Source organism: Pseudophryne corroboree, chromosome 5 (genome assembly GCF_028390025.1).
Source record: "Pseudophryne corroboree isolate aPseCor3 chromosome 5, aPseCor3.hap2, whole genome shotgun sequence".
NCBI classification, from domain to species: Eukaryota; Metazoa; Chordata; class Amphibia; order Anura; family Myobatrachidae; genus Pseudophryne; species Pseudophryne corroboree.
The window spans coordinates 554,307,050-554,323,649 of record NC_086448.1 but is presented as its reverse complement, the minus strand read 5'-3'; positions in this window follow the sequence as shown (position 1 = coordinate 554,323,649).

The window sequence follows — 16,600 nt, the reverse complement described above, 5'->3', positions numbered from 1 at the left end:
CAAAGAACTGTGCGTTCTTCGAAATCCCAAATCCACAAGGAGAGTCCAATTGTGTCGGTTGCGATGCCTGACCTTCCCAACACTGGAGGTGAAGAGCATGCGCCTTCCACCATTTGCACGCCCCCTGCAAGTGCTGGAAGGAGCACCCGCAGTCCAGTTCCTGATAGTCAGATTGAAGATGTCAGTGTTGAAGTACACCAGGATGAGGAGGATATGGGTGTTGCTGGCGCTGGGGAGGAAATTGACCAGGAGGATTCTGATGGTGAGGTGGTTTGTTTAAGTCAGGCACCCGGGGAGACACCTGTTGTCCGTGGGAGGAATATGGCCGTTGACATGCCAGGTGAAAATACCAAAAAAATCAGCTCTTCGGTGTGGAGGTATTTCACCAGAAATGCGGACAACAGGTGTCAAGCCGTGTGTTCCCTTTGTCAAGCTGTAATAAGTAGGGGTAAGGACGTTAACCACCTCGGAACATCCTCCCTTATACGTCACCTGCAGCGCATTCATAATAAGTCAGTGACAAGTTCAAAAACTTTGGGTGACAGCGGAAGCAGTCCACTGACCAGTAAATCCCTTCCTCTTGTAACCAAGCTCACGCAAACCACCCCACCAACTCCCTCAGTGTCAATTTCCTCCTTCCCCAGGAATGCCAATAGTCCTGCAGGCCATGTCACTGGCAAGTCTGACGAGTCCTCTCCTGCCTGGGATTCCTCCGATGCATCCTTGCGTGTAACGCCTACTGCTGCTGGCGCTGCTGTTGTTGCCGCTGGGAGTCGATGGTCATCCCAGAGGGGAAGTCGTAAGCCCACTTGTACTACTTCCAGTAAGCAATTGACTGTTCAACAGTCCTTTGCGAGGAAGATGAAATATCACAGCAGTCATCCTACTGCAAAGCGGATAACTGAGGCCTTGGCATCCTGGGTGGTGAGAAACGTGGTTCCGGTATCCATCATTACTGCAGAGCCAACTAGAGACTTGTTGGAGGTACTGTGTCCCCGGTACCAAATACCATCTAGGTTCCATTTCTCTAGGCAGGCGATACCGAAAATGTACACAGACCTCAGAAAAAGAGTCACCAGTGTCCTAAAAAATGCAGCTGTACCCAATGTCCACTTAACCACGGACATGTGGACAAGTGGAGCAGGGCAGGGTCAGGACTATATGACTGTGACAGCCCACTGGGTAGATGTATGGACTCCCGCCGCAAGAACAGCAGCGGCGGCACCAGTAGCAGCATCTCGCAAACGCCAACTCTTTCCTAGGCAGGCTACGCTTTGTATCACCGCTTTCCAGAATACGCACACAGCTGAAAACCTCTTACGGCAACTGAGGAAGATCATCGCGGAATGGCTTACCCCAATTGGACTCTCCTGTGGATTTGTGGCATCGGACAACGCCAGCAATATTGTGTGTGCATTAAATCTGGGCCAATTCCAGCACGTCCCATGTTTTGCACATACCTTGAATTTGGTGGTGCAGAATTTTTTAAAAAACGACAGGGGCGTGCAAGAGATGCTGTTGGTGGCCAGAAGAATTGCGGGACACTTTCGGCGTACAGGCACCACGTACAGAAAACTGGAGCACCACCAAAAACTACTGAACCTGCCCTGCCATCATCTGAAGCAAGAAGTGGTAACGAGGTGGAATTCAACCCTCTATATGCTTCAGAGGTTGGAGGAGCAGCAAAAGGCCATTCAAGCCTATACAATTGAGCACGATATAGTAGGTGGAATGCACCTGTCTCAAGTGCAGTGGAGAATGATTTCAACGTTGTGCAAGGTTCTGATGCCCTTTGAACTTGCCACACGTGAAGTCAGTTCAGACACTGCCAGCCTGAGTCAGGTCATTCCCCTCATCAGGCTTTTGCAGAAGAAGCTGGAGGCATTGAAGAAGGAGCTAACACGGAGCGATTCCGCTAGGCATGTGGGACTTGTGGATGCAGCCCTTAATTCGCTTAACAAGGATTCACGGGTGGTCAATCTGTTGAAATCAGAGCACTACATTTTGGCCACCGTGCTCGATCCTAGATTTAAAGCCTACCTTGGATCTCTCTTTCCGGCAGACACAGGTCTGCTGGGGTTGAAAGACCTGCTGGTGACAAAATTGTCAAGTCAAGCGGAACGCGACCTGTCAACATCTCCTCCTTCACATTCTCCCGCAACTGGGGGTGCGAGGAAAAGGCTCAGAATTCCGAGCCCACCCGCTGGCGGTGATGCAGGGCAGTCTGGAGCGACTGCTGATGCTGACATCTGGTCCGGACTGAAGGACCTGACAACGATTACGGACATGTCGTCTACTGTCACTGCATATGATTCTCTCAACATTGATAGAATGGTGGAGGATTATATGAGTGACCGCATCCAAGTAGGCACGTCACACAGTCCGTACTTATACTGGCAGGAAAAAGAGGCAATTTGGAGGCCCTTGCACAAACTGGCTTTATTCTACCTAAGTTGCCCTCCCACAAGTGTGTACTCCGAAAGAGTGTTTAGTGCCGCCGCTCACCTTGTCAGCAATCGGCGTACGAGGTTACATCCAGAAAATGTGGAGAAGATGATGTTCATTAAAATGAATTATAATCAATTCCTCCGCGGAGACATTGACCAGCAGCAATTGCCTCCACAAAGTACACAGGGAGCTGAGATGGTGGATTCCAGTGGGGACGAATTGATAATCTGTGAGGAGGGGGATGTACACGGTGATATATCGGAGGGTGAAGATGAGGTGGACATCTTGCCTCTGTAGAGCCAGTTTGTGCAAGGAGAGATTAATTGCTTCTTTTTTGGGGGGGGTCCAAACCAACCCGTCATATCAGTCACAGTCGTGTGGCAGACCCTGTCACTGAAATGATGGGTTGGTTAAAGTGTGCATGTCCTGTTTTGTTTATACAACATAAGGGTGGGTGGGAGGGCCCAAGGATAATTCCATCTTGCACCTCTTTTTTCTTTTCTTTTTCTTTGCATCATGTGCTGATTGGGGAGGGTTTTTTGGAAGGGACATCCTGCGTGACACTGCAGTGCCACTCCTAGATGGGCCCGGTGTTTGTGTCGGCCACTAGGGTCGCTAATCTTACTCACACAGCTACCTCATTGCGCCTCTTTTTTTCTTTGCGTCATGTGCTGTTTGGGGAGGGTTTTTTGGAAGGGACATCCTGCGTGACACTGCAGTGCCACTCCTAGATGTGCCCGGTGTTTGTGTCGGCCACTAGGGTCGCTAATCTTACTCACACAGTCAGCTACCTCATTGCGCCTCTTTTTTTCTTTGCGTCATGTGCTGTTTGGGGAGGGTTTTTTGGAAGGGCCATCCTGCGTGACACTGCAGTGCCACTCCTAGATGGGCCCGGTGTTTGTGTCGGCCACTAGGGTCGCTTATCTTTCTCACACAGTCAGCTACCTCATTGCGCCTCTTTTTTCTTTGCGTCATGTGCTGTTTGGGGAGGGTTTTTTGGAAGGGACATCCTGCGTGACACTGCAGTGCCACTCCTAGATGGGCCCGGTGTTTGTGTCGGCCACTAGGGTCGCTTATCTTACTCACACAGCGACCTCGGTGCAAATTTTAGGACTAAAAATAATATTGTGAGGTGTGATGTGTTCAGAATAGGCTGAAAATGAGTGTAAATTATGTTTTTTGAGGTTAATAATACTTTGGGATCAAAATTACCCCCAAATTCTATGATTTAAGCTGTTTTTTAGGGTTTTTTTAAAAAAACACCCGAATCCAAAACACACCCGAATCCGACAAAAATAATTCGGTGAGGTTTTGCCAAAACGCGTTCGAACCCAAAACACGGCCGCGGAACCGAACCCAAAACCAAAACACAAAACCCGAAAAATTTCAGGCGCTCATCTCTACTGCTAACAAAGTTCCTGCTGCGATCAACTCAGAATTACCCCCAATGGGTGCAGGGTGTGTGATTCCCACTACAGACACCCTGCACTCATATCATAACACTCACATTTCCAGAGTCCCATATCAGTGCTGCAACACATTTACTGGGAAAATCGCTTGGTGGACATTTTCCTGGAGTTTTGAGCATGTGCAGAGGAAAAGGCATTGAGAACATGGAACAGGTGCCATATTCTCAGAGACCTGCCCATGCACAGTAGATTCTGGCACAATGCCAGAGTCTGCTGCACCACAAAGAGAAGGAGCATGCGCAGAGGCTACCCATGGAGCCACGGTTCCCTATTATAAATTGAACATGAAGACTAGAAAAAAAAATGGTGCTTAGACTGCACCTTGTGAACAAATCTATGTAGGCTTAAAAACCAAATTAAATTACAGTACATTTTTGTCATTTACAAATAAAACCTAGATATAATATGCATATAATTTTCATTGCAAATAATTAACATATTTTAAGGGTTTTTTTCTATTACTCCGGAATTGTTGTGTCTCTTACAGCCTGGCAGCATAACACATGCTCTGACACTGATTAAGAATTATTGTGCTACTACAATTAGAGCACTTTAATGCTTCTTCTAGAATGTTTTGTGTACAAATAAAATTGATGGGATTTTGTGCTGTGTTTAAACTCATCAGCAAAATATATAAAATTACAGTTGTCTGTCTGTCTTTTCCATTGATTTGCCTTTGTATCTGTATATTCTCCTTGCCCTAAGGTATAGCTTTCAGTCACAAGGATCTTCTATCATTTCAATTTTTTTCCTTTTTCTTGACAATATTCTATGACAGCTCAATCACCAGTGATGCTCTTTACTGAAACTTAACGTGTAGCACTGTTTGCACACTTTTTCCCTTAGGCCTAACTGTTAAACATGACAGTGATTACAACGACAAAAAAAGATTAACAGTATGAAATCTATTAAATCAAACTTCACAGCATCATACAACGTACTTTGCAACAATTCAGTAAAGTCTTTTTGCTAATTAAATTCAATGGGTTTTATTAAGTGACAAGTTGTATGCATGCTCTAGCAGTTAGTCATAGTTGCTTTTTTTCCCCTCATGTGCACTAGGAGGCTGATTTAGACCTGGATGCAGCCGCACGTTTGCACGCAACGGCTGCATCCAGGTGGTCTGCACAGGATGCGGCCGCAGTGTAATTAACAGTGGTTGGCATTTTAGCCAGGGCGTCGTCATGGTCTTAGGGGGATGGGGCGTCCCAAATGAGGACAGACCGTGGCCGTTTTGGGGGTGGCTGCGTGACGTCACACGTAGCCACTCCGAAAACAAAATGGCGGCAAACTCCCTAACAGCACAGCCAGGCTGCGATGACAGGGGTCTACCTTAGTTCCGATGTGTTCGCAATTTAATTGCAGATGCATCGAGAGGCGGCTTCACACATGCTGGGCGGCCTTGCCCTGTGCTGGGTGGCCCCCAGAATGTGAGGAAATTAATGAAGATCTGGCTGCGTATGCAGCAATCAGTGTTCATTTATGAATAAGGACCAAGTTTTAGTAACGTTAATTGGTTATTGGTAAAAAAATTGTTTTGTCTTTTTTACAACCACCTGTTAAGTCTGTAATACTCAAATGTGTGCCTTTTGGGTGTCTTAATCATGGGAAGATAAAACTGTTGATATAATTCCTCAAGTACTGTATGAGAGTTATAAACCCAATAAAGCAAAAGTTCTACAAATGTTCAATGTAAAATTTGCCTCATCTCTCATTTGAGAGTGGTCTTTTCACTAAGTATTTCCTCCAGGTAGGCACCAATGATTAGAAAAGGAGGTACATTAAGAGCTGTATTAAGGGGGTATAGACAGATGGGGCACATGCTCCATGTCTCTCTCTCTCAGGGTGCCCTGTATGCCTGACACCTGTGGGAGGAATTTATTAAAGGCCGATTTGGATCGATTTTGCATTTTTTTGCAATAAAGTGCAATTTTGCTGTTTGCAAATTTACTAAGGCCCAATTTGCATGGAAATCACATGTCAAATGCCACTTTGCACTCCAAATCCCGGCAAATCACTAACAGAGGAGACATTGTTAAAATAACATTGGTGCCAATGCAAATCATGACTTTACTAAGAATTGTTTTTGTGAAATCACTTAAACTCCCACCAAAATCACACCTCAATGCACCAAAGCAATGCACTTGCTTTTAGCAACTGTGTTTAGGGTGATGCCTTCATGGATCAGTGAGATCCATGCAGGCTTATGTGTTTTACATGTAAAAAAGACTTTTAAAAAATTAAAAATAAGCATGGGGTCCCCTCAAAAAGCGTAAATAGAAAAGTGAGCTGGTCCTGGATCAAGAAGTACGGGAGAAAAAATGCATAGGGGTCCCCTCTATTGCCAAAAAAACAGCACCAGGCTCTTATTAGCAGAGGGGTAATGACACAGCATGGGGACATGCTTGGGGTCACCCAGGCCAAAGCATGAACCCCTCCCTACTAGTCAGCCCAGGCCAAGGATTCCTGGGGAAGTGAGGAAATCCTCTCAAGGGCACCCTGGGCCTAGGCTATCCCTGGCATCCTTGGGCAATGGGTGCCAAGTTAATAGCAATTCAGTTAAAGATATATGAATATTCCCCTGTATTACTTGAACCAGGACTGGCTCACAGATCCTGGTGCTGATTATGCTTTTAGAGGGGGACCCCATTCTGATTTTTTTTTTCAACTTAACTCTTTCTTACGCGTAAAAGACAAAAACTTTCACAGATAACACTGATCCGTGCAGACATCACACCAAGCATGCTGCAGGTAAATTTGCAGCTCACAATACTCTACATAATAGCTCAATACACCATCAGAACACAATACACCAGCCAAAATTATTGTTAGTAAATGTGCAAGTTGCAACGCAAATGTTCTAGCGAGAAGCGGACCTCATGTATCACACCCAAAAACAATTGCCAGTAAATTTCCGGTCTGGTGTTGAAGTTTGTTATCAATTAAGACAGGCTCTTAAGCAATCCCCAGACAAGGCCCTGTTACCGGGGGTAAGGGGTGGGGCTGGGTATGCCCCTGTAATAGGTATTACACTCAGTTATTTTAAACAGTGTATAATTATTGTACAGTTTTACCCCATTGCCCAGTCGTGATTGTAAAAGCAACGTATATTAAAGTCTGGGATTCCCTTTTGGTCTCCCCTGGGTTCCTAAAACAAAAGAATACTAACTGGACAAAGAGTGTAATGTGATTTTTTAGGGAAAAAGGGGGGTTCCAAAAATATAAACAATATCACACTTACCTATTCCCAGATTCAATAACAGTGTGGACATTTGGATCACACAGGAGTTGGACCGTGGTCTAAACTGCTTTTTGGATGGGAAGTCACTCCATGTTTAAAAATGTCCCTTACAGTCAGTCAGTGCTCATTAGGATATTAATCCATACTGACCTTTTATTGCAAACAGTAATTTCTCCATTGCTGATGGACATCAGCAGTAGCTGATCCAGATATAAATGACAGTGGGGAACTTTAATTAGTGGGGGTAAAAAGGGGGGAAACAAGTGTGTAAGGGAGTGGTATACAAATTTGCTATGTACGTACATAGGCTCAGACAGGAGTTGCCGTGCTTTCTCCAGCATCACTGGAGGGGGGTCCAGATGCTTGGTGATCCGTCTCAATGCTGGGTGAGTTTTCATAACAGCATATTATATATGTGGACCTGTTACAGACTATGTGAACCAGTAACAGTGGAGAAATAGCAATGTCCATAATATAGAAACTCACTTGAAGGGGCAATAGTGCCTCCATAATAACAGTGGCTATTTATAGTGGATTGAAATAGACCACCCATAAAGCACCTTATGATGAGTCTCCACCTCAGTGGGATGCATAGACATGGCAGGAGTAAGGATTCTTGGCACCCTCAAGCTACGCTTTAGCCTACTGCCCCTCCTTCCCCCAATACCTGCTTCCCAGCACTATTATAAAACCAAAATAATAACTCTTACCTACACAAGGCTGCAGTACAGATGCACTGATGTTTGATGCAGCATGCTGTTTATCCAGGGGCAAACAGTATGTTTAGAAATGGGAGATTTCCAAAATGCTAGAGTTTTAGAAAGCAAAGCAAGATAAATTTGACACAACAGCTGGCACTAGAAAAACTTATTCAAGGGCATTGTGAAATGTAGGTATAACTACATAATACAAAACGGGGGTAATTCAATTATCAGTGATGGCATCAAAGTGCTGGAGAAACAGTTGGAATAATGGAACATCATGGCCATCAATTTCATGCATTTCTCTCACACACCCATAGAGAAAATGTGCAATGTTGGGATAGAAAAAATCTTAGTGACACAGTGATATATCCCTGAAGAACTGAATTGCCTATAATGAAGATATAACATCAAGATATGAAAATCTTCACCAGATTTTCTCTCCAATGCCCATCTGCCCACCACTTTCCTTCACATACCCTCTGAACACCACTTTTTCCTCACATGCCCCTCTCATCACTAGATTTTACCTTATGCAATTCTCTATCTGCTCTTCACTTGCATGCACATCTCCCTGCAAGTTTTGTCATCACATTCCCCTCCGCTCATCATCTCCAGTCTTCCTCTGTCCATCAACATTTTTCTCACACTTCGCTCTGCCCACCTCCTATTTGCTCACCATTATATGCTGTGCCCGTCTGCAGGGGTGATTTGTTGTACATAAAGGAATGCTGTGTCTGTCCTCAAGGGTGCTTTGTTGTACATAAATGGGAGCTGTGTCCATCTGCGGGGGTGCTGTGTTGTACATAAAAGGATGTTGTGTTGTACATCAAGGATCTGCTGTGTCCGACAATGGGCTTCTGTGTCCATCCAGGGGTGCTCTGTCCATCTAGTGGTGCTCTGTCGGTCCATCAAGGGGCTACTGTGTCCTCCAGGGGTGCTCTGCCTGTCCATTCAGGGGCTCTGTCCCAATGTAAAAATACATAAAAGCTAAAAAATTTATAAAAAACATATTTTTTGTGCTATATCCCAGTGTACTATATTATTTTTCTTTGACACTGCCAGTCAGATTGCAGTGTAATAATCATACATGTATTGTGACACTGTGGGTGGTACCCTAATTTCATCCAACTATTGTAGAGACTGTAAGTCATACCGCAGTTTAATTCTCATACACGTATTGTGATGCTGTAGATCATATCGTTGTGTGCTGTACCCCACTGCATTCGTGTTCATTGATATGGAGAACTATCCTTCCACCATTTGTATGCCATCTGCAATTGTGGGGATGAGTAGCACAAGTCAACATGCTGACCTAGAAATTGAGGATGCTACCGTGGAATTTCACCAGGATGAGGAGTATATTTGTGTAGCTGGAGCTAATAAGGCTGATAAGGATATTGATAATGATGATGATGTAGATGATGAGGATGTTGAATGCCAAGGATGTTGTATGTGTAAACCAGGCAACAGTGGAAACAGTTGTTGCTAATAATATGAAAAAGCCCATTGTCATCCCGGGCAAAAGACAAAAAAGCCACCTCTTATGTGTGGAAATATTTCTACCCAAATCTGGACAACAATTATCAAGCCATCTAAACCATTTGTAAAGCAAGAGTAAGTAGAGGTAGGAACCATAACCATCTAGGAACCTCCTCCCTTTTATGTCACTTGCAGAGCATTCATCAATAGTTTTTGTCCAATTCAGAAACTTTGGCTAAAAATGTGACAACCAGTCTAGCGTCACCTAGTTCTCTTCTCTCTGTTAGATCCAAGTGCCTGCAATCACCACCACCAATACCTTAATCATCAACATCTTCAATCATGATCAGAAGCAGTCCTGCATCAAATGACTGACTCCTCTCCTATCCGGGATTCCTCAGAAGGATTCTTGAGTGCTATGTTTGTTGATCTTGCTGCTGCCATGAGTGGATCTTCATCACAGAAGGGGACCAGGAAGACTACATGTAGAAGTTTAACAAAACAATTGACTGTTAAACAATCCCTTTAAAAGGATGTTAGTGCAAGCAAGCTTCTTATGAAGATGCAGTGGCATTGGATTGCATGATTTTAGTTACTACCCAATCTTAAAATTTGAAAGCCTTAAACAAGAGAGTTCATACTAAACCTTACTTAACCAATTATGTACTTATTAAAGTATTACTTTCAAGTATAGGATATTAATTGTGAACTACAATTCTGATCTCTAGGTTGCATAATTGCTATGCCGGTGAAGAACTTTAAATCTGCATTATAAAATCTTAGGATTTGCATATAAAACAAAAAGGCACATATAAGAAAACACTTGAGAGTGAAATCTGTATTTGATTGATGATTTTTTTTTACCATTTTCTACAAGATTTCTGCAATTTACACCATAATTTATGGAACTTGGAAACATCTAAGCCTACTTTTTTATACAACTTTTTCATATTAATCCTTTTGATGACATCAAAATATATTAATTTGTATTTAGGAAGATGAATAAGTGATTTTAAATTACCTTCTCTTCAGTCTCTAATGCCTACTTAATAGTGTAATAAGGTCACAATTATCCGCATCATTAACTCTCCCCTTTAGTTGGAAATGCTCACACTGATCTTGGCTATGCCCTCTCTACTGCAATGTTAAGCAGAAGAGTTTTCTAGATACAGACAGACATAGATGTCAGATTGTAATGCTGCTGTATACCCCAAATTCACATTATGTAACATTATAATACACTCCAATTAATTTTATACCATATTACAATGAGCAGGTCCAGGGGCATAACTATACTATATATATTGTAGGTTCCAAGGCAAAAGTTGTTTTGGCCCCTATGGCTCTCTACCAATGGTACAAAAAAAATGGATATAACACATGTAACTTTGACAGGAAAGGTGGGCCCCCTCAGCTCTGGGCCCCATAGCAGCTGCACTCCCTGCACCTATGGTAGCTACATACTTGTGTATAACACATGTAACTGTGACAGGGAAGGTGGGCCCCTCTCAGCTCTGGACCCCATAGCAACTGCACTCCCTGCACCTATGGTAGCTGCACAGTTGTATATAACACATGTAACAGTGACAGGTAAGGTGGGCCCCATAGCAGCAGCACTTCCTACACCTATGGTAGCTACACCCTTGTATACAACGCATGTAACTGTGACAGGGAAGGTGGGCCCCCCTCAGCCCTGGGTCCCATAGCAGCTGCACTTCCTGTACCTATGGTAGCTATGTCCTTGATTTTAAAGAGTACATACACCCACACAAAAAATTAAAACCTGGAAAGGTAGCCTATGCTTAATTTCTGCTAATGCCTACATACCACAAGACAGATCACATTTGGACAGTAGATAAATGGTGCATTAGAGCACCTACTAACCCCATACTAATAAATTACAGTGGAGGGGGAGAGTTGTTGTGGTACGATCCAGACCATTTGGCTAAAATGAATGTGTACCAACAGTATCTTATCAAATTTTGCCAAATCAGCCTGTTTTCTGTTATAATAAAGATGATTTTTACTTAATAAAGACTGAAGATTTTGTACTGCAAACATATTTTAAATCAGTGTTTCTAAAACTTTTCCCTAAAAAGCCCCATAGTAGTCAAGGTTTTAAGGATAGCCATGTTTGTGCATGGGTATCCTAAAATTTGGACTGTTAGAGGGCTTTGAGGGCTGAATTTAGGAGACATTGTTCTAAACCATATGATTCCAAATAAAGCAACACTACATAAACCATTGCCTAGGTCATACAACTCATTAAATAAAGACTTAGCCATTTCTTGGTATCTCAAAATGATAACAAAATAAGCATAAGCAAGTACTATAAATGGAAAAAAGCTTTGAAATAAAAAGTCTAATTAGCACTATATGAATGAGTACTTCATTTTGTGAAGGATGGGTCATACAATCTCTGATTACACTTCCTAACTCACAGGTCTGAGTTTATACTGGGTAGGGAAGAGACTTAATTGTTTTCCAAATTTTCTAGCAGAAACATTTGCCAGCAGCAGACAAGCGTTGATCAAGGCAAACAGTCATAATGTCAACATTAATCATGCCGACACCACAGTGTCAACAGTTATATTGTGTCAGGATCTGTGATTGGTTTGGATTTGTGTCAGTAGCCAAGGTGTTAATACTACTTAATACTAGGTGTTAATGATGAATGTTGACATTATGACTGTATGCCTTGATCAACGCTTGTCTGCTGCTGGCAAATGTTTCTGCTAGAAAATTTGGAAAACAATTAAGTCTCTTCCCTACCCAGTATAAACCCAGACCTGTGAGTTAGGAAGTGTAATCAGAGATTGTATGACCCATCCTTCACAAAATGAAGTACTCATTCATATAGTGCTAATTAGACTTTTTATTTCAAAGCTTTTTTCCATGTATAGTACTTGCTTATGCTTATTTTGTTATCATTTTGAGATACCAAGAAATGGCTAAGTCTTTATTTAATGAGTTGTATGACCTAGGCAATGGTTTATGTAGTGTTGCTTTATTTGGAATCATATGGTTTAGAACAATGTCTCCTAAATTCAGCCCTCAAAGCCCTCTAACAGTCCAAATTTTAGGATACCCATGCACAAGGTTGATCAAGGCAAACAGTCATAATGTCAACATTAATCATGCCGACACCACAGTGTCAACAGTTATATTGTGTCAGGATCTGTGATTGGTTTGGATTTGTGTCAGTAGCCAAGGTGTTAATACTACTTAATACTAGGTGTTAATGATGAATGTTGACATTATGACTGTATGCCTTGATCAACGCTTGTCTGCTGTTGGCAAATGTTTCTGCTAGAAAATGAGAAAACTAGGAGGTCTGAGCAAGTTCCTCTTCAAAGAGAGAGATAGACACAGCAACAGTCTGTTCACCTGGCTAATATGAGCAACCAGAGGTGTTGGAGTGTCCACTGATGTAAAGATGATATCCTGTAGATTGGAATATGTACAGCAGAGGGAAAGTTACAATAGCAAATACCCAGGTGTAAGATATAGCACTAACAGCAGATGGCTCAGCAGGGGAAGTCCATTAATGAGGGAAAATACTGCAGGCACAGGACATGGCTGGGCTGAACAGGAAGATGATTACCCACATACAGGGAGAAACTGGAAACAGTCTTACGCTCAGAAGGATGATGAATAGCTCTCCATTGTAATGTAATATACTATATGTAGACTCTCTGGTAAAGGCCAGAAGCCAGAAACAGGCTGGGATCTGTAATGCACAGTAAAAGGATCAGGTTGGAATGTGTAGTGCTCCGTAACAGGAGCAGACTGGAATGTAGCTAACTGCTACAACAGGAACAGACTGAGACTGGTAGTGCACGACATAACAGGAACAGACTGAGACTTGTAGTGCACCATATAACAGGAACAGACTGAGACTGGTAGTCCACGACATCACAGGAACAGACTGAGACTTGTAGTGCACCATATAACAGGAACAGACTGAGACTGGTAGTGCACGACATAACAGGAACAGACTGAGACTGGTAGTGCACGACATAACAGGAACAGACTGAGACTTGTAGTGCACCATATAACAGGAACAGACTGAGACTGGTAGTCCACGACATCACAGGAACAGACTGAGACTTGTAGTCCACCATATAACAGGAACAGACTGAGACTGGTAGTGCACGACATAACAGGAACAGGCTGAGACTTGTAGTGCACCATATAACAGGAACAGACTGAGACTGGTAGTCCACGACATAACAGGAACATACTGAGACTTGTAGTGCACCATATAACAGGAACAGACTGAGACTGGTAGTGCACGACATAACAGGAACAGACGGAGACTTGTAGAGCACTGTAACAGGAGCAGACTGAGATTTGTACTGCATTGCCATAGAGAAACGTGCTGAGACTTGCCCTGTTAAACATGAACAGGCTGGGTTTTGTAATTTACCACTTACTGGGGTGAAAGTAGAACTGAATATGACACTGTAGCAGTGGGAATCAATGCTGTGGAGCCAATCCTCTGAAGTCTGCTGTCAGGGTGAACAGACATGATCATAAGAAATTGCACTGGCAATGAGAGATGGACATAAATGGAGTTAAATAGGGCACACAGGTTGTGGATTGGCAGCAGCAGTCATATGCTGTAATCAGTGCTGGATAAAACCCTGTGGAGACCCCTAGGCTATCAAAATCTCAGGCTCGATGGGTAGATTACATTAATACAGTATTTTCTCTATAGAGGCTTTAATGTAACGTTTCCTCTCTTTGCGTTGATTTAATGTTTCTATCTTTTGTAAACAATTTAGAAAGCTTGATTGTAATTTTCTTTCAAGATCAAATCAATATTATTTTGATCTGGGGCACATAGGCTAGTGCCTACTCTGTCTGTTTGCTAATCTGGATGGCACAGGATGAAATGCAGGAACTGGATTGGAGGAGTCGCAGACAGCGGACTCAGAGCAATTTTGGGCGCCCATATCCCAGTAGCACCACCTACAACATGTAAAGCACTTATGGAAAACATGTTCTGCAGGACATGTGAGTAATGTACCGTTATGAGACGGCATAATTCAGTACACATGAGTTCTCTTAGTCCAGTGTTTCCCAAACTTTGTGCCTAGGGATCCTAGGGTTCGCGATTCTTTTGCAGGGGTGCCTCAGGTTGGTGGTCCAGGACCAAATCAAATTATTTTTGGTCAAAGTCATAGGCAAAACTAGTGCCTGTAGTTGCCAATCATAAAACAAGTAGACAATCAGAAGCACAATTGACACCACCACATAACTGAACATAAGGATGACAGGCAGGCACAATTTACTTAATTAAATACTTTTTTCCAAAATTATCAATAGAAAACTATTATCCTAAGGGTGTTGTGAAAAAATTGAGAAACTCTAAGGCACCATGATTCAAGAAAGTTAGGCAACCACTGTCTTAATCCAATTTATGACATATTGTCAACATTATTGAAATTTGAACATGTTGGAATCTACAGAATGTCATCATGTTCGCAATTTTGACGTATATGTCAATATTTTGCAGTAAATGGAGGGTTAGGGTGAGGCTGCGGCAGCAGAGGACTAGGGTCAGGCTATGGGATTGGAGATTAGGGAAAGGGGGGTTAAGTATTAGGGACACTCAACACTAAAACCGATGCATGATGAGCCAGATGTTATAATGACTACCAGACACCCCTGGATATGCCAGAACTTCCGTACGAGGTAAGTCACCGCTAGACCACAGTTCTAATTTTGTCTATGTTCTCATCAGTGTCGACTTGATGAACTTCAATAGGATCTATGTCAATATGCCAAACATTTTGACATACTGCATGTCGAAATTAAAACAATGATGACATGATAAAAGTCAACAAAATATACCACCCTTTTGATCAAGAGCAAATATGCACGTTTGTAAATCACAAGAGCCATTTTTATTAAGATATTGGAGCCTAATTATTATTAAATATTTACAGAAAACCCGCAAATATTAAGGATCCATATACGATGACGGAATTGCATCAGATATCTCTGATCCTCTGGACCCCCTTTAGTTGACCCCCATTGACCCATGGGACAGCCGACTGCCATGCACAGGATCATCTTAACATATAGGCACACTGGGCAGCTGTCCAGGCCCCACAATTCTATGGGCCTTCGAACAGAGGCGGGTGATGGTCACACAGTCAGAGCAGCATGGCAGCATTCCCTACCTGCCCCATATGAATGGATGTCAGCATGCTGATTGGTAGATGGCTGGAGCTATCAACTAATCAGAGTGCTGACAGCCATTCACTGTATGGAAACATGTTGAGAGATGTTGTAGGAAGACGGCCCTGACCATGCATGTGCAGTGTGCACCGGGACTCGAACTAGGAAGCAGTGTAATAGCATTACACTATCACACTGCTTCCAGCTGTTCGCCAGGATGGGCTCTTATCGAAGCCTATCTACTGGCATGAAAATATTTATTTTCACATTGCAAATTTATGCAAATAATATTTAACACATCCGTATTGAAAATGCAGATTGTGATAAATATGCCCCATTGAACCTTGTGACATCCAGAAACATGTAGTACTCTTTTGCATATATCATGTCTATTTTTTATATGGTATGATAGAATTTCTCATGTTAAATATACCCCAAATGATTAACTATGGAGGTTAATAAGGTTTGTTAGCAAACCAATTGGCAAAACCATGGCCCTCATTCCGAGTTGATCGGTCGCAAGGCGAATTTAGCAGAGTTACACACGCTAAGCCGCCGCCTACTGGGAGTGAATCTTAGCTTCTTAAAATTGCGACCGATGTATTCGCAATATTGCGATTACTAACTACTTAGCAGTTTCAGAGTAGCTCCAGACTTACTCTGCTTGTGCGATCATTTCAGTGCTTGTCGTTCCTGGTTGACGTCACAAACACACCCAGCGTTCGCCCAGGCACTCCCACCGTTTCTCCGGCCACTCCTGCGTTTTTTCCGGAAACGGTAGCGTTTTCAGCCACACGCCCCTGAAACGCCGTGTTTCCGCCCAGTAACACCCATTTCCTGTCAATCACATTACTATCGCCGGAGCGAAGAAAAAGCCGTGAGTAAAAATACTATCTTCATAGTAAAGTTACTTGGCGCAGTCGCAGTGCGAACATTGCGCATGCGTACTAAGCGGATTTTCACTGCGATGCGATGAAAAATACCGAGCGAACAACTCGGAATGAGGGCCCATGTTCACTGCATGTGGGGCGATGTAACATGTGCAGAGAGGTTTAGATTTGGGTGGGTTA